Source organism: Durio zibethinus, chromosome 10, assembly GCF_047325235.1.
Source record: "Durio zibethinus cultivar Kanyao isolate XHJ-2024 chromosome 10, ASM4732523v1, whole genome shotgun sequence".
NCBI lineage: Eukaryota > Viridiplantae > Streptophyta > Magnoliopsida > Malvales > Malvaceae > Durio > Durio zibethinus.
In genome coordinates, this window is record NC_143171.1 from 9,298,545 (window position 1) to 9,323,299 (window position 24,755).

Here is a 24,755-nt window from a genome sequence, read left to right on the forward strand (position 1 = left end):
CTTTGGAATACATGCAAGAAAGTCGATTAACATGTTTGTGTGAAGACAAGGAATTAGGGGACCATCAGCTTGAAAAGCAAACGCCAGCAACTGTTTCCTGACAAAAGTATGAATTTGCGTGTCGTCGACTTGGAACAAAATTTTGCCCCTGCTTTCTACTTGCCCAGTGTTCTAGAACCTTTTGATTCAATCTAATTTTGCCAGTTAATTTTGACAAGGAATTGAAATATTGGACACATCGTTAAATTATTGCCAATTCATATCAGCGTTTGCTTCGGTGGATTTGATTTGTTTTGTGGAAAAATGAGGGATGTCGACAAAATCCGAAGCCTGAAATGTCAAGAAAAGGATTCCAAGTTAATTTCAATGTTCCGAAACAAGTGTTCGAGAAACTTTTGTATGCTATATTGTCTTCTATTGAAATGAGAAGAAGAGTCAACAAATTAATTTCTTTTTCCCCAATCAATTTTGCCCATCACTACCTAAGAAAATACCACCAACAATTGAATTTGGTTCGTTTTGAGAATATCTAATTTTTAATTTGAGTGATGAAAGATTGACCATGTCCTATCTTCTACTTGCTTTTGGATTGTCACAACTCACGACTTGTCCTGGAAAACCGGCCCCAGGGCCAAACTCCACTTCTCTTATTATAGACGAGGATTTGAAGATTCCAATTTTGTCGGCAACAACCTTCCTCTGTCTTAGTATCATTGAAATATATTGAAGAAACTGTCAGATGGAAGCTTGGCAGTTATAAACATATTGCTAGAGATCAAGGTAACATCGATCTTTGTCATAGCTAGCACATTACACAAGAATTTTTTTTTTTTTTGTTAATTCTTTCCATGTAAATAGCTATATACCTTTGCTTGTTTCTGTTTCATAGCAGGTAGTATTATCTTTGTACCAAGTTTTCTTGCTTCTCGAATAGATAAAATTTTTACTTATCCAGAAAAAAAACAATTTCTAATTATAAGCCACGCTAAAAATTTTGAATCTCAAGGGTCATAGTCGTGTTCATCTCAATTTTCACCCAATTTTGAAGCGGTCAAGATTGTTGAAATTTGAGTAATGGTTGGTTTACAACAGCTGCTTGAAGATGACCATTGATGGAATGTGTGAATTTAAATTAATACAAGATTTTGTCATCCCAAGTTTCGCTTTACCTTCCATCCAATAGTTCTCTAATTAGGATGAAATTTTTGCCCTTCATGCCTTGCAGTAGTATTAAGTCCACATGGAAGACTCCTACATTTCTTTGAACATTTAACTGACTCTGAACACTTTTTCTTCTTTTTTGATCGAGGAAATTCTTTGCAAACAGATAAGTAAAAGCTATTACTTTTGAATTTGAAGTTTAATTTAGTTTGTTCATATAATTATTTTTAAATGTAGCATTCAGCATATCTGAATCTCAAATATTCAATAAATTTGAAACTCAAATTTTAGCTCCTCCAATCTCTTTTATTAGCCCAAACTATGACCTTTAAAAAATATATATTATTTTGTATGAATTCTATGCCAAATGAATACACAATAAAAGCTATTACTTTTGAATTTGAAATTTAATTTAGTTGGTTCACATACTTATCTTTAAATGTAACATTAAGCATGTCTGAATCTTAAATATTCAATAAATTTGACACTAAAATTTTAGCTCCTCCATCTCTTTTATTAGCCCAAACCCAAACTGTGACTTTAAAAAAAAAAAAAAAACTATTATTTTATATGATTTCTACGCCAATGCACAAAAAAAGCTATTACTTTTAAATTTAAAATTTAATTTAATTGATTCATATAATTATCTTCAAATGCAACATTTAGCATGTCTGAATCTCAAATATTCAATAAATTTGAAACTTAAATTTTAGCTCCTCCAATCTCTTTTATTAGCCCAAACTGTGACTTTAAAATAAAAAACTATTATTTTGTATGATTTCTACGCCAAATGAATGCATAGTATCCAAAGATATTATTTTGGTTGTGTTTGTACCTTTTTTTCATGAATGCTGATAGTGTCAAGCCCTGGAATTCCTAAAAGCAGTCGCACTTTACACTTACATAGGTAAACTCTATTAAAAGTATTCACGTAGCTATAACACTTTAATATCTTATATTATTGGTTTATTAAGAGTATAATCTCATAATTCCCTTATCATTACGGGTACCAATCACTTTACTTGAGATAGAAATATAAGATTAAAGTTCTTGTAATCACATACAAATGATATAATTGTCTCAATGAACTCAAGATTTGACGTTATACCATATATCAAGTCGAGTTTGCATCATGGGAGATTTCATATTATAGGTTTGAACCTCAACCCCAAAATTTTAGCATAGTTATGTTAATTTTCCCTATCACATGGTGAAACTTTTATAATAACTTGTATCTTATAGGTTTATAGGACCAAAACATCCACCATGTATGTATAGTCATTCTTTAAAGAATGCTATTTCCATTGTAATACAACTGTTAAGGATATCCTTGGTACAATTGTCATAAATTCTTTTAGTTCATAGTGATTACTTTATCTTTATATAATTTCACATTTGTCTTTTTTTATATATTTCTTGATATCCTAATAAATTAATACCATTACCAACAAATATGTGAACCATACATCATATTATCTTTTTCACCAAATAAATTATTATAAAGAGGCCTTAAATCCTTTGAAACAAGATAATATTTTTGGTATTTTTCATAGCTTCTTATTATATTCAATTAAAGATTTAAAATTTATTGTATATATACTCAAATAACATGATTTTTTTATAAAATTACATATATATAGAAGGATATTTCATATATTTATCATAATGTATAGATTCGAGGACCTATCGCTAGATATTGACTTAAGAAGTCGCTACCGATCTTTTTTATTTAGGTGCGATTGGTCACCTAAAGAATCTATCATTTCAATGAACACCTAAGCTTAAGGGTCCCTAAAAGAATAAGTTCGAATCTATTAACCAAAACAGGGTTCGAGAGTTCAGTTATGAGTGAGGAAAGTTATAGCACCCTCACAATGCCCATTAAAAAATAGTATCAGCTTAATTTCGTGTTATCCAATAAGCTTTAAAAATTTACCAAGTAATTAACTATTGAAAATTATTCTTAATTAATTCTAATACTTTTGGCAGAAAATTAAGAAAAATCCCCTTACCTCAAGAGTATGTAAGAAAACTACTGTTTCACTTGCAGAGATTCCATCAACGGATTATTTAACATAAAAATTTCAAGAAAGAAAAGGAAAGAAAATAAAATTAAAAACAATGATTCAACTTTATATATAAATCATTTTCTTTTCATTTAAAAAAAAACCTCATTGCTTTTGTATAACAAAAATTGATACTTTTAACTTTTCCTTAAAGTATTTGAAAGTTTTTATTTTAAGAAAAATTGATACTTTCAACTTTTTCTTAAAATATTTTTCTTGATAATTTTTATTTTTAAGAAAAATTAGTACTTCCAACTTTTCCTCAAAATATATTTTTTTTAATTTTAATTTCAAGAAAATTTGATACTTTCAACTTTTTCTCAAAATACTTTTCTTGATAATTTTTATTTTTTAAAAAAATTAATACTTTCAACACTTTCAACTTTTTTTCAAAAATATTTTTTAGAAATTTTATTTTCAAAGAAAATTGATACTTTCAACTTTTTCGTAAAAATATATTTTTAAACCTTTTTATTTTCAAAGGAAATTGATACTTTCAACTTTTTCCAAAAAATATGTTATTTTAAATTTTATTTTCAAGAAAAATTGATACTTTTAACTTTTTCCCAGAAATATTTTTTTAAAAATTTTATTTTTAAAGAAAATTGATACTTTCAACTTTTTCTCAAAAATATTTTTTTGAAATTTTATTTTAGAAAAATCATTGAAAAAAATAAAAAAATTAAGGAATACTAAATAATTTTAATTTAGAAATAATAACAACAACAATAATAATAATAACAAATAAATAAATATTAAAAAAAACTTTGAAACGGCTCAACTCAGCTTGAGAGACAGAAACGGTTCAAAGGTGCGGCTCGACGGTAAATGGCTCGGCTTAGTTGGAGCCCAGGCAGAGATACGGGTCGCTGGTTTGGGTCATGCTACGGGTTGGGTCGGATCTTGACAAAACGCGTAGATCCTGCGTTTATTAACGCCCAAAACGACATCATTTTTTGAAGGTATATAAAGTTGAAACCGATTTTCTCTTTAAATTTTCCTTTCCTTTCTCTCTTTTTTCTTTTTTTTTCTCCTCTTTCTCTCTCTACCCTGAAGAACACCGGTAGAATTTTCATCAATTTTTGGGTTTTTTCATCGAAAACTGAGTTTTTCATCGAAAAAGTCCTTGAAAAACTCGAATTTCACTGAAAAATTACTCGGAATTTGGAAATCCCAAAAATTTTTCAGAAAAAAAATCACCAAAAATTCCTAAAAAAATCCTAAAAACACTTCTGAATTTCTAAACACCCTTTTTTGCGTTTCTTTCCCCTTTGTGTGTTTTCGATGTCTCTTTTCTGTGTATTCCAGCATCTATTTATAGGGATTGATCAGAAGAGTTTTTGATCAATCTCAATTCCCTCTGAGATTGGGATTCAATCTTTAAATCCAATCCAAACTCTACCAGCCCCAAGATTCATGGCAAAAAAGTTTCTTCTAGAACAAAAATCATATATAAAATCAATAATAATTAAAATGAAATTTAGAATAGATAAACCAAAAGAGAAAAAAATAAAATTAATAATAATAATAATAATAATAATAATAATAATAATAATAATAATAATAATAATAAAGATTAAAATTGAAAATGGGCTCATCCTACCCATTTGGACTAGGTCCAATTGATCTGGACTTAGACCAAATTAGGTGTCTATAGCTGCCCCTCTTTGCACATTTTTTGTGAAACAGAAATTGTGCAAAGACGTAGACACTTATTCAAGACTCAACTCGACATTTTTTTTTATATTTTTTTATTTTTTTTGTTTTTTTTAATTTTTTTGTTAAAATTTTGATCAAAGCTCCTCTAAGTAGAGACTTAATAACTTTGAAAAAAATAAACAAAGCTCCTTTAAGTAGAGGCTCAATAATTTTTAAAAAATAAATAAAGCTCCTCAAAATGAAGGCTTAACGACTTTGGAAAAATAAATAATGCTCCTCTAATCAGAGGCTTAACTACTTTGAAAAAATATAAAGCTCATCCAATCATAGGCTCAACAACTTTTGAAAAATAAATAAGGCTCCTCTAAATAGAGGCTCAACAACTTTTAAAAAAATAAACAAGACTCCTCTAAACAAAGGCTCAACAACTTTGAAAAAATAAACAAAGCTCTGCTAATCAGAGGCTCAATAACTTTTGAAAAATAAACAAGGCTCCTTGATAATCATGTCCAGAGGAGTCAAAGATCGTGTTTGAAGAAATTTCAGAAGATTATGCCCAAGGGTCTTACAAATCATCATGATACCGAAAGATATCCTTTTTCAAGGATTATAATCTTACCTCAAAAGCTTTTTTTTTTCAAACGAGAATTTGAAACTTTTACATAAAAAATCTTCACATCTGTCTTCTCCATATGGGATCCTAGAATACCTTTATTTTTTGAATTTATGCACTATATTTTAAATGCAGTATATGTATGTGAAATGCAATGCATGCGAAATTTAATGCATGCTATGCAAATGCTTGCTAATTAATTCCCATTCAGTTGTGGTACTCAAGCTTCTCAAGCTTTTTTCTTGGGCCTCGAACCCTTTATTCTTCAAAGACCAAGTTACACTATTCTTCAAAGACCAAGTCAACATAACTCTCAATCATCTCTTTCATTTAATTCTCACATTTTGCAAGAAATCTTTTTCCAAATTCAATGTCCTTATTAGGAACTGAACATCTTAAATTTGCCTTTATCACTCTTGACTTCTCCAATGTAATGTAGAAATCTTTCATCCTATCATTCATTTATCAATCATTATTTCAATCTAAAAAAGTAAGAATGCATTCACACATTTTTTCCATTGCAAAGTATTAAGGAGAAAAGAATATGAATGGTTAAGAAATAGTCAACAGAAGCAACACATAAAAAAATAAAGTAAAATGTCTTTTATTAGCAAAAAATACTGGCAAACTTTGGCCAAGAAAGAATTACAAAGATAGGCATGGGGAAACAATGCCCAAAAATGAACAATCAGACAATCATGATAACACATATCGAGTTCTTTTTCAAAAAACTCAACCACCAGATACATTTAATAGCTTAGAGCTTCTTAGAATTTGCTAGCCTCCATGCTAATGAATTTTTAGATTTGATGCTATATTCTCCTTATTTAAGTTATTTTATCAGGTTTTCAACTTAGATAAACCCCTTATAACTCAAACCGTCCTCTTTGGATTTTCATCTTGAGTATTTCTTTTTCATTTTTTCCTCTTTTATTTTTTCTCATTTTTTTTTCAAGCATAGTACTTATTCACTGCATCAGAATTTATAAGATGGGGCAAGTCACTTCCATCCATCTTAGCTAGTATCAATGCTCTACCCGAGAAAGCGCGTTTCACCACATATGGCCCTTCCCAATTCGGAATCCATTTTCTTCTATTATTATGTTGACTTGAAATAATTCTTTTTAGAACCAACTCACCTTTTTTGAAACAATGAGGTCAAACTTTTTTATCGTAAGCCTTCATCATTCTTCTTTGATATAGCTGATATGGCACAATGCTATCAATCTCTTTTTTTTTTATGAAATTTAACTATTCATAGCATTTTCGAATCCATTCAGCCTCTTCCAATTTAACTTCTTTTAGAATCATCAAGAATGGAATCTGTACTTCTACTGGTAATACAGTTTCTATTTCATAAACCAAAAAAAATGAAGTTACCCCAATAGAAGTGCATACTGACGTTCGATATGCATATAGTGCAAATGGTAACTTCTCATGTCAATCTTTATAGGTCTCAGTCATTTTTTTAAGAATTCTTTTTATATTCTTGTTAGCTACCTCGATTGCCCCATTCATTTTTGGATGATATGGTACCGAATTATAATGCGATCTTGTATTAGGCACATATTTCTTGCATCATCTTGCTATTTAGATTCTTGACATTATCTGAAATGATTCTCTTCGAAAGTTCATTTCTATAAATGATCTTTTCTTTTATGAATTTACAAACCACATATCATGTTACATATGCAAATGATGCTGCCTCTACCCATTTTGTGAAGTAATCTATCATCACAAAAATAAATCTATGCTCACTAGAAGCGTTTGGGGTAATAGGACCAATGACATCCATGCCCTACATCAAGAATGGCCAAGGTGGTGTTAGAACATGTAAAACAGATGACAGAGCATGGATCTTATCAGTATATATTTGGCATTTATGATATTTACGAGCATAATTAATACAATTACTCTCTATTGTCAACCAATAGTACCTTACTCTCATGATCTATCTTACCATCATATTTCCATTAGTATGTCCCTCACATATTCTATCATGCACCTCTTTAATAATTTTTTTTACCTCAGCCTTACTTACGTATATCAATAATACTTGATTATGGCTTTTTTTATACAAAATATCATTGTCCAAGAAAAAGCTCATAGCTAATCTTCGGATAACCCTTTTATCATTGTCTGTTACTTGGACTGGGTATTGCTGGTTCTTAATGTACTATAATATATCATAAAACTAGGGCTTTCTATCATTTTCTTTTTCTATATTGGAGCAATGAGCTTGTATATCCTTGATATCTAACTTGATAGGATGAATATCTGTATTATCACTAATTTGGATCATTACAGCCCAAGTAGCCAAGGCATCGACAATCAGATTCTCCTCTCAAGATAAATGATCAAACTGAACATCTTTAAATTGCTTTATCAACTCTAAAATATACTATGATATAGAATGAGTTTTGAATCCTTCGTCTCTCATTTTCCTTTCAATTGATATATAACTAGAGTTGAGTCTCCAAACACTTTTAATACTTTAACTTTTCTATCTATAACAGCTTGTAAACCCATGACACATGCCTCATATTCAGCGATGTTATTTGTGCAATTAAAATTTAACCTCGCTATTATAGGGTAGTATTGTTCTTTTAAAGAAATCAAAATTATCTCAATTTCATGTCTTAAGGCATTAGCAGCTCCATCAAAATATATCTTCCAACACTTTTTTCATGCTCTCTTTTCTCTAATTGGAATATAGTCATTAGATTTTCATCGAGAAACTCTAATCTCATTGGTTCATATTCTTCAATAGCATGATCTGCAAGAAACTCAGCTATAACACTCTTTTTTATTACTTTTTGGCTTACATATATGATATCATATTCTAAGAGTATTACTTGCCACTTAGCAATTCTCTCAGATAAAGAAAACTTCTCGAAGATTTATTTAATTGGATCCAATTTTGCTATAAGCCAAGTGGTGTGGTAGAGCATGTATTGTCTGAGTCTTTTGACAGTCCAAGCTAATACACAACACATTTTCTCTAAAAAAGAATACTTGGACTCATATTCTATGAATTTTTTACTCAAATAATAAACAGCTCTCTCTTTTCGATCATATTCATCTTGCTGCCCCAGCATATATCTTGTTAAATTCTTATACACTGTCAAGTATAAAATTAAGGGTTTTCCTAAAATATGTGGTACAAACACTAGAGAATTTGATAAGTATTGCTTAATATGGCATTCCTCGTTCCATTCTCTAGGGTTATTCTTATGAAAAAGCTTAAAAATGGGATCACATTTATAAGTAAGCTGATATATGAATCGTAAAATGTAGTCCAACCTTTCCAGAAAACCTCAAACTTCTTTTGGTGTTCTCAGAGGTGACAAATTTTGAATGACCCGTATTTTGTCTGAATCGACTTCAATCCCTCTTTCACTGATCACAAAGCCTAGTAACTTCCTTGACTTTACCCCGAAGGTGCACTTGGCTGGGTTTAACTTGAGTTGAAAAATTTTTAACTTCTCAAATAACTGTTTAAGGTTGGTGACATGATTTTCGTTTTCACGAGATTTTATAATCATATCGTCCACATACACCTCAATCTCTTTGTACATCATGTCATAGAAGAGTGTCATTATGGCTTTTTGGTATGTTACCTCAGTATTTTTTAATCCAAAAGGTATGACTTTATAATAAAAGGTTCTCTACATGGTCATGAAAGTGGTCTTTTCTATATCATCAGTAGTTATTTTTATTTGATTATACCCTGAGAACCCATCTATAAAGGAGAACATTGAATGCTAAGTCGTGTTATCTATCAGTGTGTCGATATGAGGTAAAAAAAAATTATCTTTTGGGTTAGCCTTATTCAAATCACGATAGTCTACACATATTCGTACCTTTTTATTTTTTAAAAAAACTGATAATATGTTGGCTACCCACTCTAGATACTTAGCCACTTGTAAGAAACCTGCATCAAACTATTTTTTTAGCTTTTTTTTTTATCTTTAGTAGTATTTCAAGCTTTATTCACCTCAGTTTCTATTGGACTGACTTACATTCTATCTTTAGGGGTAATCTATCCTCTACTATCTCTGCACTCAGTCATGGCATATATTGGTAAGACTAAACAAACATATATATGAATTCCCAAAGTAGATCTTTTAAATGTTACCTATCTTTCGATGAAAGTGAAGTGCCAATTCTGACCTCTTTCTTATTCTTTTCATCTCTTAGATTCACTAAGTAAGTTATCTCTTGATGAGGCTCAATTGATTTACTTTTTTGTTCAATCAATCTCATTAGGTCTAGAGGTATAACATACTCTTCAGAATCATCCTCGTCGTTAAGTTCATCAGTGTTAATTGAATTATCAAAATTAACCTCTTAATCGTTATCATAATTATCTTTTTGTTCATTTAAAGACTTGAAATTGAATGAAATGGGATATATTAGCAAGATGTGTTTGGAAAAATGAAAAAATGGCAATAATGAAGGCACAAGAAAAAATGAATGAAAATGGATCCTTCCTAATCTTTATTAAAATAATAAAAGATAAATGGCCTAAACAAGAAAGATCATCCCAATGCCTTGGGCAATAGCTATTAGGATGTACAAATACATTGAATTAGTCTTAAGGGTAAAATGTATTTCAATGGTACTCTAATTGTTCAACTCATAATCTTATGGACAAAGATGGACCCACCCTTCTTATTTAAGCCCTATTTCATCTTCAATAGCATGGATGGTTAATTGGGTAAAAGTCTTTTCCATACTTTTTTTGCATTTGGGTACATGAATCCTCTCAACCTGAAAGTCTCATACAAGTGTGGGATGATCATTAATCTTGCTGTTTTACCTGTTGATCTTTTCTTGATCTCCCATTCTGTTACTTCATAGCCTAGGCCTAGCCTTTCACTGTTGTTTACTACTGTTGGGGGCTCCCTTATTCCCTGTAAGTTCTTGCATAGCCCTACTCTTAAATACAACCCTTATTGATGACTTGACACATTACTATCTTTGAAAAAGGGTTGATTTTTAAATCTTTCACTTGCTGAGTTGACTAACTTGAAGGATCGATAAGGGCATTCCACTGCTTCCTCAACATCTTTCATATATGGAGCATTCAAAAGTTGGGTCACTAGCATGTCTTTTTCTCCAAACACTACCACTAATTGGCCTTCCATATTAAACTTAATTTTTTAGTGCAAGGTAGAAAGAACAGCCCCTGCCATGTGAATTCATGGCCTCCTAACAGACAGCTATAAGATAGAGAGATGTTCATCACTTGAAACTTCACATTAAAAGTGCATGACCTAATTTACAAGGGCATCTCAATAGCTCTTAGGACTTTTCGTCTAGTTTTATCAAAAGCTCGTATGACTATTTGACTGTCTTTCATATAAGAGTAGTCGATAGGTAGCCTTACCAAAGTTGACATAGGCATAACATTGATAGCGAAGTCATTATCAATAAAAGACCTTGGCTATGATATGGCTCTTACACTTGATTGTGATATGCAGAGCCTTGGCACTTCCCCTTTCTTCTGAAGGAATCTTATTATCATTGAATGATATATAATTTGGCATGACCAGGTTTTTGACTAAATGGTTCACATATTTAACAGACACATTATGTGCTATATATACCTAGTTTAACACCTTCAATAGAGTATTTTAGTGTGGTTCTGAGTTTAACAGCAATGATAATAATAAGATTCATGCTGACATTTTGTTCAATTGTTCAACAATTGAATATTCACTAAGTTTTATCAGTTTTAAGAATTCACAAGCTTCTTTTTTGACATTAGCTTCAGATAATCTTCCTTAAGTTCCACTTTGGGGTTATTTTACTCTTCTCCCACCTTGACTTTCTCTCTTCTAGCCTTTTCCAATATTTTTGGAGTGCAACATCTTTCACTTCGGGTAATGCCTCATACACCAGTTATATTAAAGGTGTCAGTCTTAGAGGCAATCTCTTATTACCCCTGAACTACTGTATTATAATTATATTTCTAAGGTATAGCTTTATCATCTTTAAATGAGAATGAAGTCGAAACTTTAAAAGTTATCGGCCTAAAAATGAGTTTGTCTATGACTGACTTTAGCTTGTTCCCATAATGAATTATTACCGGCTTTGAAAATAGTTTTACAAGCTTATCAGTCATGGATACTTCAACACTCTTTAAGTTTTTTCCCTTTTCATAGACTTTCATCTGATATGAATCCAAAAGCTTTTGTACCTTTTGATGAAACTGCTTACAAGTATCGATAGAGTGACCAATTACCCCACTATGATATTTACAACTAGTGCCTGCTATATATGCTCTATGATAACTGTGCGAACTCACGGATTATATCATGTCAGCTTTCCATAAAGCATCAAATAGCTGACTAAAAGGTGTCTTAATATCTGCCACTTTTCTCTTCAAATGGCACTCATGTTCATCACTCAAAGCATTCATATTATGATTAGGCAAAAGATTGCCACTAACGTTTGGTGCAGTTACCCCTCATATATCAAAGTTAATCATCCCATCCTTGATCAACCATTGCACTTTGTGTTTTAAGACAGTGTAATTTTTAGTGGAATGACCAGCAATCCTATAGTGATAGTCACAATAGGCTGTGGGATCATACCACTTAGGGTAAGGCGGCTTGAATGGCTCTAATTTGCTAGGAGCAATCAGATGACTATTGTAAAGCTCACGATATAATTCTGTATAAGTTATGAGAATTAAGTCAAACACAGACTTTTTATGAGTAGTTTGTTGCTCCCGTGATCCATCTATTGGGCTAGCTGTACGGGTCTAAAGTCTTGAGATAGGTTGAGTGTTAGGATTGTATGTGATATTTTGAGGCCTAAAAAAGGGTTGATATGTTTGGGGTTAAGATGACCGTGGGATTGGTTGGTATAGGTAAGGAGAAGTGTTATTTATAGTAAGATAATATAGAGGATATTCTTATGGTGGATATGATTGATAACCTCTAAACTGTTGCCTATCAAAACTTATAGCTTGAGCTTCAGTCTTCTTTTTTTTAGGGCTCTTTTTCTTGATGCCTCCCCTCATTCTAATTTCCTATTCTTAATGGCACTCTCAATAATTTTTCCTGAAATCACCATGTTGATGAAATTCTTGATTGCATTCTCTATCATCTTTTCATAATAGAGAGATTTTAGAATGCTAACGAATAGCACTATAGTTTTCTTTTCAGTTAGAGGTGGTTACACTTGAGAAGCTATATCTCTCCACCTCTAGGTGTATTCCTTAAAAGATTCATTTACCTTTTTTTCTAGATTCTGTAAAAATAAACAATCAGGAGCCTAATCCATAATATGTCGATATTGATTGATAAAGTCATGGGCCATATCACTCTAAGAACGAATGTGAGTTTTGTCTAGCTAGACATACCACCTAGCAGCAGAACTTGTAAGGTTATCTTGAAAAACATGCATTAATAATTTTTCATTATAAGCATGGGCTGCCATCTTTCGATAATATATGGTGATATGAGTCTTTGGGTACTTCATACCATCATATTTATCAAATTCTAGTACTTTAAATTTTGGTGGAATAATTACATCCGGGACTAAGCAAAGCCTAATAGCATCAACAGAACCATAAAACCCAATTCTTTTTATAGCTCGTAACCTTTATTCAAGCACACTAATCTTCGAATCTTCTTGAGATTCCACCATTTTTGCCTTTTTTTTCTCTTTTTCTTTCAAGTCATCAGGAACTTGGATCGGTTCTACTGCTTTTTCAATAAAGACAGGATCACATAGCTATGGTAATGCCCTGGGTTTGAAACTGATGGCATTCCAAGATATATAGGATATGTGAACTACTGTGGCAGTATATCCTGTATGGATTGGGCTTGTTGTGGACTAAAACCTAAAAGATATAAAGGGTCTACCATTTCTTGTGATGGGGGGCCCTATTGGCTTGTGTTCTCTTCTATCCCTTTTCCCTTATTTAACTTATTGAGAGCATTTAAAATCCTACTCAAGTCATTTTCAATCTTTTCCTATACTTTTTTCAGTTTTTCAAATTAGTGAGAGTTTTCTTATTCCATTTGTTTGGTTCTAGCTTTTTTGTTATATCGGTGGGTGGGGTTCTTGCTAGATGAAGCTATCCTTGAACCTTAAATACCATATCTTAGAATTAGCAAGTTTATATGATTATCTTATGGTTACTTTGTTAAATGTATTGAATGAGAATACAATGAATGAAAATGCATGCATGAAGAGAACATTTTCCTTAAGACAGTGTTCAACCAAAAGATTTCATTTATTCTAAAGAACTTTTATTTACATAAAATCTATCATCCTAGAGTTATAACCATAAAATTGCTTGATCTGTTCATACTAATCTCTAGTTTCCTTGATAAAGTTTAAAAGACTTTGACTATGTTTTCCTACTGGGGCCATCACTTGTTTCAATACCTCTGTCTCTTCGACCATTTCTCTTGCCTTATGGACCTCTTTGCAAATTTGAGTTGTTAAGTGCTCAATATACTTCTGTCTTCCCAAGTTTTCCCTTTTACCACATCAAACTTAGTATGATAACTCCTTATGATGTCTAACCAATGTAGTAATATAGTCTTCTTGTTCATTCAACCTTTATCTTAATCTACTTAAGTAGCTATTCAACATGTTATTTTTTGTTTGTACTTGAGTATTTTCTTTCTCTAATTTAGCATATTCTTGTTTTAATCACTCATTTTCATCTGTCAGCTTAGCGATTGTTATCTCTTTGGCTTGTACCTTCACACATAACCTTTTATGTTCATGGTGTAGCTCCGCTAAGTCTTTAACAGCTATATCACATTCTCTAGCTATCTTGTAAACTTTAACTTCATGTTTTTTAGCTCTATCTTTCCATTGATCTTTCTCCCCTTGAAGCTTCTGAATCTCTTGCTTTAGCCTATCTTTTTTGGACTTGAATTTTTTTATTATAAACTCCAATTCTAATGGTGTCTCTTCAAGCTTTTCTCTTATTGGCAATAAAAAGTTTTCATAAGTGAATACCATTTCTTGTCTTCATCTTGCTCTTCAAACCAAGTACCCCTGAGTGACACTATCAGTGAATGATCCTGGACTCGTTCTACGAGAATTTTTCCATACTTTAATCACATCATTCATCCTCTGAAATGCTTTTGGCTCACTGTAAAAAAAATATGATTGATGAAGCTTATGTGTCATAAGAATGAACTATTCTGCCCCAAACTACCTTTTCACTAGAAGTGGCATATAACTTGTTGTTCCTCATAAACCTAGAAGTGGGACCACAATATTATCTTCACACTAATATAGCATAGGTTCACGATTCATCCATGGGACCAATCATCTTACTTCAGTACTTGTCAGTTTTTGTAAGAAAGCTACCCACTCTTTTTTAGACTTTTGTTTTAACCACTTTCATAGAATTCCTTGATCGAAGCTTGATTACGGACATAAAGCTTTGAGAAAACACCTTTTCTCCACTTGAAGTGGCTTTTCATCCATAAGTGTAATAACTATATGCAGCCTATAAAACACCTTCCATTCCGACGACAGTAACTCAAAGATCTGACAATCTCTGCTAATATTATCATTGAAGGGTTACAACCATTGATCACACTTTCAAAGAAGTCAATCACTGCTATTTTAATATAACTTAGAACCTTTAAAAATATCACTATTCAGTATATGGCTAAGGTAAATACGTCTAACCCCCGTTCTTCGTCGGTATGTTACACTAGAAAATCATTAAAAAACTTTCAAGGTAGGCAAATCTGTTCTTGTTTCTTCTTTGTATGAGAATCCATAACCTTTTTGTTTATCCCTATGAGATGGGTTAAATCCTTACAAAATCTTGACTTGTGTTTTTTAACATATATCTTGTTAGGAGCCTTGAGGTGTAGGCCTAACAAAGTCGAGTATTCTTCAATGGTTTGTGTCATATCAACTTTATTGAAGATGAAACACTTGTATGCAGGATCTTAAAATTACGCTGCAGCTCTAATTAGTTGATTGTCGATATTTGCTGTAAGAAGGTATGCTATATGCCCATTTCTTTGGCAAAACTCCTATTGTCTTGATGGACTCATCTTCTTCCATATATTAACCAAATCATCTAGATTGTTTTGTTTGAGAAAGATAGATGTCTCTTGAAACAAGGTAGAAGTATAATCGATTGGTAAACAATCCCCTATCTTTAGTTAAATCTTTTCTGACTGGACTTTCACTTCGTTGGGTGACTCATAATGAGCTAATACAGATAAAGAGCAAAATAGTCATTTTGTGGAGTCCATGAAAAACTCGTTGTTGAAGATCATCTTTCAAGCAAATGTTCTTTATACAACTTTATGATATGAATATGGATCATGCAAACATGAATAAGAGAAGAGGTTAGTGCATCAAATAAAGAGAAATAAATAAATAAATAACTAAATAAATTAAAATATTACACACAATAAGAGGAATGAATCCTATGCTTCTGGTCAATTCTAAAGGGAAGGAGATGGCTCTATCTATAGGTTTGGCATTTTTTAGGTTCACTACATGTGGTTCGATGTTAAAGTCTAAATTTCCCAAATTGCTCCTTACATCATTGTCCATTACAGACTAGTTAGGCACCTCAATCCTCACCCATTACAGGCTACAAGCGAAAAATGTTCAATTTGAGTTGGAGTATTTTGCTAACCACTCCAGAGGCATTAAAACCTCATGAAAGTAATAGGTACTTTACTCCTTCATAGAGGGATGGAGCTCGAGTATAGAGCTCATGTTATGCACATGTATATGAATGACAGAATTAACAAAGTAGATAAATATGATGAATAAAAAAATCTATACAAAAGGTTCAATTTTACTAGGTTTTTGGATAATACAAATTCATTTGCTGGCCTGACTCTTGTTCATCCCCAGTGGAGTCGCCAAACTATCATACGTCTAGATCCGATGACCTATCGCTAGACATTGACTTAAGGAATCGCCATCAATCTTTTTTGTTTAGGTACGATTGGTTACCTAAGGAATCTAGCATTTCAAGGAACACCTAAGCTTAAGGGTCTCTAAAAGAATAGGTTCGGGTCTACTAATTAGAATAGGGTTTGGGAGTTCGGTTACGAGTGATGAAGGTTATAGCACCCTCACAACGCCCATCGAAAGATAATACCTGTTTAATTTCATATTATCCAATAAGCCATAAAAATTTATCAAGTAATTAACTATTGAAAATTATTCTTAATTAACTCTAATACTTTTGACAAAAAATTAAAAAAAATTCTCTCACCTCAAGAGTATGCAAGAAAACTATTGTTTTACTTGCAGAGACTCCATCGTTGGATTATTTAACATAAAAATTTCAAGAATGAAAAAGAAAATAAAGAAAATAAAAAAATGATTCAACTTTAGATATAAAACCTTTTCTTTTCATTTAAAAAAAAAAACTCATTGCTTTTGTACAAGAAAATTTGATACTTTCAACTTTTTCTTAAAATATTTTTCTTGATAATTTTTATTTTTAAGAAAAATTAGTACTTCCAACTTTTCCTTGAAATATTTGTTTTTGAAATTTTAATTTCAAGAAAAATTGGTACTTTTCACTTTTCCTTAAAATACTTTTCTTGATAATTTTTATTTTTAAGGAAAATTGATACTTTCAGCTTTTTCTCAAAAATATTTTTTAAAAATTTTATTTTTAAGAAAAATTGATACTTTCAACTTTTCCCTAAAAATATTTTTTTAAAACCATTTTATTTTCAAGGGAAATTGATATTTTCAACTTTGCCCCAAAAATATTTTTTTAAAAATTTTATTTTCAAGGAAAATTGATACTTTCAACTTTTCCCTTAAAATATTTTTTTAAAACCTTTTTATTTTCAAGAGAAATTGATATTTTCAACTTTGCCCCAAAAATATTTTTTAAAAAATTTTATTTTCAAGGAAAATTGATACTTTCAACTTTTCCCCAAAAATATTTTTTTAAAACCTTTTTATTTTCAAGGAAAATTAATACTTTCAACTTTTTCGCAAAAATATTTTTTAAAAAATTTTATTTTCAAGAAAAATTAATACTTTCAACTTTTCTTAAAAATATTTTTTAAAAAATTTATTTTAGAAAAATCATTGAAAAAAAAAATAATAAAAAAAAATAAAAAATTAAAGAATACCAAATAATTCTAATTTAGAAATAATAATAACAACAACAACAACAATAATAATAATAAATAAATAAATATTAAAAAAAACTTTGAAACGGCTCGGCTCGGCTTGGATTCGGCTTGGCTTGAGAGATAAAAACGGCTCAAAAGTGCGGCTCGATGGGAAATAGCTCAACTCGACTTGACTAGAGCCCAAGCAGAGATGTGGGTTGCTAGTTCGGAGATCTTCAGAAAATGCGTGGATCCTGGGTTTATTAACGCCTAAAATAACATCGTTTTCTTATGGTATATAAGGCTGAAACCAATTTTCTCTTCAGATTTTTCTTCCCCTTTCTCTTTCTTCCTTTCTTTTTTTTCTTTCTCTACTCATGAAGAACACCTGTGGAATTCTCATCGATTTCTGGGTTTCTTCGTCAAAAACTAGGTTTTTTGCCGAAAAAGTCATCGAAAAACTTGAATTTCACCGAAAAATTGCTCGAAATTTAGAAATTCCAAAAATTTTCCAGGAAAAAAATCACCAAAAATTCCTTAAAAAAATCTTAAAAAACTTTCAAACTTTTTAAACACCATTTTTTTTGTTTCTTTTCTCTCTGTGTGTTTTCGATATCCATATTTTGTGTATTTTAGTATTTATTTATAGGGATTAATCAGAAAAATTTTTTATCAATCTCAATTCCCTTTGGGATTGGGATTCAATTTTTGAATCCAATCCATACTCTACCAGCCCTAAGATTTACGACAAAAAAGTTTCTTCTAGAACAAAAATCATATATAAAATCAATAATAATTAAAATGAAATTTAGAATAAATAAACCAAAAGAGAAAAAATAATAATAAAATTAAAATTAAAATTAAAAATGGGCCCATCCTACCTATTTGGACCAGGCCCAATTGATCTGGGTTTGAACCAAATTGGGTGTCTATAATATTCTTTTAAAATATAGTCATATTACAATACCATCAACGAGCCTATAAAGTGACCATCAAATATCATTCATATATATACCATTTTATCATGGATATTATTAATAATGTTTATAACCATCAAAACCATGGATATTATTAACAATGGCTATCAAAACCATGTCCACTATCTAAATGGACCATAACAATATTTTTGGATATAATAAATTCAAACTTTACTTATAGAATCGGTACGTCTATGTACTATTAAAGTTCATTGATATTTAACTCTAATATCAAATGCCTTTACATTCATTTTGTGATCATTGCATTCATATCTAGATTAGCATATCAATATAAGTTGTCGTAATAGTTTGGGACCATTAGGCAAATTTGAAAAACAAGTGAAATGGAGTCGTTACCAATCTTTTTTGACTAGGTATGATTGACCTCCTATTAAAACTTACCCTTTTAATAAAATTTTAAAATTAATTAAAATTTATTAAAAAGATAAATTTTGGATCTACATGACTCAGGTTTATGAGTCAGTTACGCATTGAGAAGGATTAGCAACCCTACAATGCCCGTTTAAAATGGTACCAATTAATTATGTGTTATATTTTAATATTAACTAACATGGTCTTAATTTTGGTATTTAAAATTTGATTTTCTTAATTTTCTTGAAAAAAATATTTTTATTGTTTAGTATGCTTGAAAAATAAATAAAAACCTTGCATATTGAAAAATTCTTAAAAATATTCCACTACTCTGGCAATATTAAAAGGAACAATCTCACTTAAAGAATTTTTAAGAATCATTACTCAAAATTCTCAAAAATCCTATTATCGGTAACTCATATTTATTTCCATAAATATGATATCTATAATTTTAAAAACAAATAGTATTTTCTAAAACTTATTTCTATGACATTTATTAAAAAAAAAAAACAAGAAATCCTTATCAAAAATAAATCTAAATGCTCTAACACATTGGTGACATTTTAGATAGATTTTTTTACCTAAAGAGTCCTAAAGAATCACTACTCGAATTTATTTAGGATCTCATCCTTGAAGATTTTTTATTTTTTTTAAATTATTAAAAGTCGAGTAATAATAATATTATGCACAAATATATTTATTTCCTAAAAACACTCATATTTATTAAGAAAAATTGTTCAAGTATAAAATGAAAATTTTCATATTGAAAAGAAACTTATAAATATTCCAATACTTTAGCAATTTTTAGAAGACTTTTCTCACCTAAAGAATTGTTGAGAATCACTACTTGAACTTCTCGGAGTCCCATCATAAAAAATTCATAAAAATATTTTTAATTATTATTATTAATTATTAAATTATTGTTATCCCACCCTAATAGTTTTATAAGAACACAATTGTTCATAAATAAGTTTAATTCCTATAAATGCATATTAACAAGCATTAAAACATATAAATATAAAATATAAAAAAAACCATATTATACCTTTGAGACTTAAGCCCAAAACCATTTGAATAATAATGTTCATAACAAGAGCCTAAAAAGGATCCATGCTGGTTGGGCTTTTCTTTAGTCGAGCAGAAGGCTTTGGAGCGAGCTAAGCTGATAGGCTACAAGTCGAGTCAAGCCGATGGGTAGCAGACTGGGTTAGTTTTGGGTTAGGTGGACTCGTCTGGTTCTTTACTATATCTTTTTTTTTTTAAACTATAAATCTTTTGTTTTTTTTTTAAAAACATTTTTATCCTTCTTCTTAAAAAAACACTTAACTTTTTTTGAAAAAATCCTCAAAGTAAAAACTGGTGGCAAATTGTTGCCTCTACTATCGTTGCTGTAGTTGCTGTTATTTGCCACTCCAACTGTCGGAGCTCATTGTATGCTACCACTGTTGGTTCTTTTTTTTTCTTTTTTTCTCTCCTTTTTTTTTCTTATTTTAGTTCGGTATTCCAAGCGACAAGCCCTTTTTTTTCCTTTTGAAAAACATTTTTTTTATCGGATCTAACCGTTGTTTTCTTTTTTTACAAGATTCCTTGGCACTGGGTTCCTCCCTCAAGGGGATTGTGATTTACTTTTTTTTTTTTTGTTGTTGTTGTTATGTTTTTTTTTTTTTTGGGCATGATTGTGGAAGTAGAAAAGGGTATTTGATGGTGGTTTTTGGAGGATTGTTTGAAGGTGAGGGGAAGGGTTTTGCCGTGGGTTTTGGTTGTGAAGAGGCTAGTTTTTGGTTGGTGGGGCTATGGTTGTGTCGATGAGTAGGCTGGGCTTAGGTTTAGTGTTAGGAAAGGCTTGGGTACTAAGGTGTTTGGGGGAAACTGGCCTGAATCAAGCAAATGGTGTAAGGATTTGGCTCGTATTGGTGCACTATTGTGGGGTTTGTGTGAGGCGCACTAGTGCTAGGCTAGGGCAAGGGTCTTGCATGACTTAGTGATTCAGTTTGACGTTCGGCTGGGTAAAAACCTCTAGTATATACTAGGACTAGAGCTAGGTGAAGTGGGATTAGTGCTTGAAAATGGTTTGGAATGGACTGAAAGGTGCCGAGGATGGGCTAGCAAAATCTTGGCGAGATTTTAAAAATAGTGACTATGGTGCGTGGGAGATATTGGTGCTAAGTTGAAGGCAAGGGTTTTAGGGGCTAGTGTTGGGTTGAAGGCTTATTGTGGAAGAAAGCTTTTGGTGGAAAATGGGTGCTCCCCCCTGGTGTTTGATCTTTGTGATTTTTTTTTTATTTGTGAATGGTTGCAACACAGTCTAAAATGTTCAGAATGAAGAGTAGTAGAGTTGAGATCGGGACTGTAGAGTGTAGTATGGTAGAGCTGTAGGCGAGATAGTGGCTGTGCAGTGTAGAGTCTAAAAATTCGTAGTGGTTGTCGATCATTTCTTTTGATTTTAGTAACCTTCTGTTTTTGTTTGTTTCCTCTCTTTTATTTTAATTTAATTTTAATAATAACAATAATTTAACTAATTATTTATTTATTTGTATATATTTATTTGTAATTTTTCAATTAATTTAATTAATTCTAAAATATCAATAAAATTAAAAATAACTAATTCAAAACAAGTTTGAACAAATTCGATCTGATTTAATACTTAAATCGACTTAAATAAAAACATGTAAATTGAACTTAAAAAATAAACAAATTCAAATTAACCAAGACAAAATTAAGTGTCTACAACTGTCTTTTTTTGTACATTACTAAGAATCAGGAATAGGGTAAAGATATAGACAATAATTTTATCCAAAGTTAACAGTTCAAAGTTACTCAAAAGTTTTTTCTTTTTAATAAATGGTTTCTCCCAAATAAAAGTTTTGAAACTTGGAAAAAATATTGTTTGAAAATGGCTCCTTCTAAATAGAGGTTTTGAAATTTTGTTTGAAAATGGCTTATCTTAAATAGAGGCTTTGAAACTTTAAAATCTTGTTTGAAAATTGTCCCCCCTAAACAGACGCTTTGAAACTTTAAAAATGGCTCCCCCTAAATAGAGATTTTGAAACTTTAAAATCTAAAATGTTTTACCCAAAGGTCTTGAAAATTATGCTCAGAGGTCTTACAAATTTCAACATCTTTGAATGTTCCTCATAATCAGAGGCATTGAAACTTTAAAATTTTAAAATAATTTACCCGAAAGTCTTGCAAATTATACCCGAAAGTCTTACAAATCTCAACATCTTTGAATGCTCTTCCCAATCAAAAACATTGGGACTTTAAAAATTTAAAATGGTTTGCCCAGAGGTTTTAGAGATTATGCTCAAAAGTCTTAGAGATTATGCCCGAAAGCCTTACAAATCTCGACATCTTTGAATGCTCCTCCCAATCAAAGGCATTAAGACTTTAAAAATTTAAAATGGTTTGCCCAAAGGTCTTACAAATCTCAACATCTTTAAATGCTCTTCCCAATTAGAGGCATTGAAACTTATAAAATTTAAAATTGTTTGCTTGGAGATCTTGAAGATTTTGTCCATAAGTCTTACAAATCTCGACATCTTTAAATGCTTTTCCCAATCAGAAGCATTGAGACTTTAAAAATTTAAAATGCTTTGCTCAGAGATTTTGAAATTATACCTAAAGGTTTTACAAATCACAATATATTTGAATGCCCCTCCCAATAAGAGGCATTGAAACTTTGAAATTTTAAAATGGTTTGCCCAGAGGTCTTGGAGATTATACCTAAAGGTTTTACAAATCTCAATATCTTTAAATGTTTTTCCCAATTAAAGGCATTAAAACTTTGAAAATTTAAAATGGGTTACTCGAAGGTCTTGAAGATTATGCCTAAAGGTTTTTCAAATCTCGATATCTTTAAATGCTCTTTCTAATCAGAGGCATTGAAACTTTGTAAATTTTAAATTTTTTTCTTGGAGGTCTTAAAAATTATGTCTGGAAGTCTTAAAGTTATGCTCAGAGGTCATAAAAAATATATCTAGATGTTAGCTTAACTGGACTTAAGTCTTATCTTGTATCATATCTTTTTTTTTCCAATAATCTCTCTATTTTTTATGGATCAATTTTTGTTTAACTTTCAAATCTTTTTGATACTTTGATCTTTTGTCAAACTATTTTCTTTTTTCTTTTTTTTTTTCCATAATAGACTTATTTCTCTCTCTTTGCCCCATTTTTGTTTTTTTTTTTTCTAATATTTATAAAGTTGATAAACGCAATCATAATATAAATATCTATTCTCATCAAATGATGCTAATGGAAATGTTGATGTGAATGCAAATATCAATGCAAATGCAAAAATGCAAATGCTTGATGCAAATACATTTGACTTTTTCACAATGCAAATGGCAATGTTCCTTTCATGTAAATACCTTACAGATATCTTTTCTTAAGATGCAAATGCCATGACACAAATGCAAATTTCTTTCTTATAGTGCAAATGCAAATGTCTTATATAAGTGCAAATGCAAGTGATGTGAATGTGAATGTTTTTCTTATGATGCAGATGCAATTGATGCAAATGCAAATATCTTTTTTGGGATATAGATGTAAATGCAAATGTCTTTCTCATGATGTACATGCAAGTGTGAATGCAAGTGAAGCAAATGTGAATGTCCTTTTTTGTGATATAGATGTGAATACAAATGTCTTTTTCATGATGCATATGTAAGTACGAAGGTGAATGATGCAAATACGAATGTCTTTTTTTGTGATGCAGATGCAAGTGATGCAAATGCAAATGTCTTTTTTTGTGATGCAAATGTGAATGCAAATGTCTTTCCATAATGCACATGCAAATGATACAAATGTGAATGCAAATGTCTTTCTCATGATGCACACACAAGTATGAATGTGAGTGATGCAAATGTAAATGTCTCTTTTTTTTTTTTTTTTATAGTATGCAAATTATATAACCTTCCCATGATACAAATGTGAATAAAAGTGATGCAAATGCAAAGACTATTTTTTGTTTTTGCAACATGCAAATTACATGTCTTTTGCAATTGATGGAAATTTAAAAACACTTTTTTTTTTTCAAAAAATGTCTTTGTTCAAAATTTCAAGGCTCACTCTTGACCAAAAATGATCTCAATATCTTGCATAAAAATGCTTAACTAATTTTCAAACTTTTCCAAAGTAATCACAAAATTATCCCACATAAAGTGTTTTCGTAATTAATGAGAAAAACTAAAAACACATAACTTTCGAATCTCTTGTAAATTGATGATTACTATTTGGAATGCTTAATGGCAAGATTAACAATTTAATTTTTTCATTAGTGGGCATATTTCAAAAAAAGCTTGATGACTACTATTTGGAATATTTGTGGATGGGGTGATTGATAATTCAAAATTTTCACTGATGGGCATATTTCAAGGAATCTCAATGAAGGTTGCAAGGATTTCTTTTGGGCTCACAAAAGAGATAATTTTTTAAAAATACTTTTCTTTTATTGAAAATAGGATATTTTAATGTACATTCAAACTAATCAATATTTTTTGAGAAAGATTTGGGAAGAGAAAAAAGGCCAATTTTCTATATTTACGCTTTGGTGAAATGTAAAGTCTTTAATGGGTACTGATCCTTAAAAGATTTTGCATTGTGACTTTTTATTCTGGATAGAACCTTGGAACTCTAAAATTTTTTTTGGGTCTCAAGAATGGTTGTAGCTCTAAAATGCCTTTTTTGGGTTTTTACATTAGAGTTATATCTTTTAACAATGAAGAACTTGGTAAAATCTTGTCAACTAACAAATATTTGATCAAAATAGACTTTTCAAGGTACAAAATGTAGGCCAAGGTTTTGG

General features: G+C 30.7%; 1 long non-coding RNA gene across 1 annotated transcript; it reads left to right on the forward strand.

Moving 5' to 3' along the window:
- LOC149516407 (uncharacterized) lies at nucleotides 1-23,665 on the forward strand. Its single transcript, XR_016345736.1, has 2 exons — nucleotides 1-780; nucleotides 23,454-23,665. It is a non-coding gene; the product is annotated as an uncharacterized LOC149516407 (long non-coding RNA).
- The last annotated feature ends 1,090 nt before the right edge of the window (nucleotides 23,666-24,755 follow it).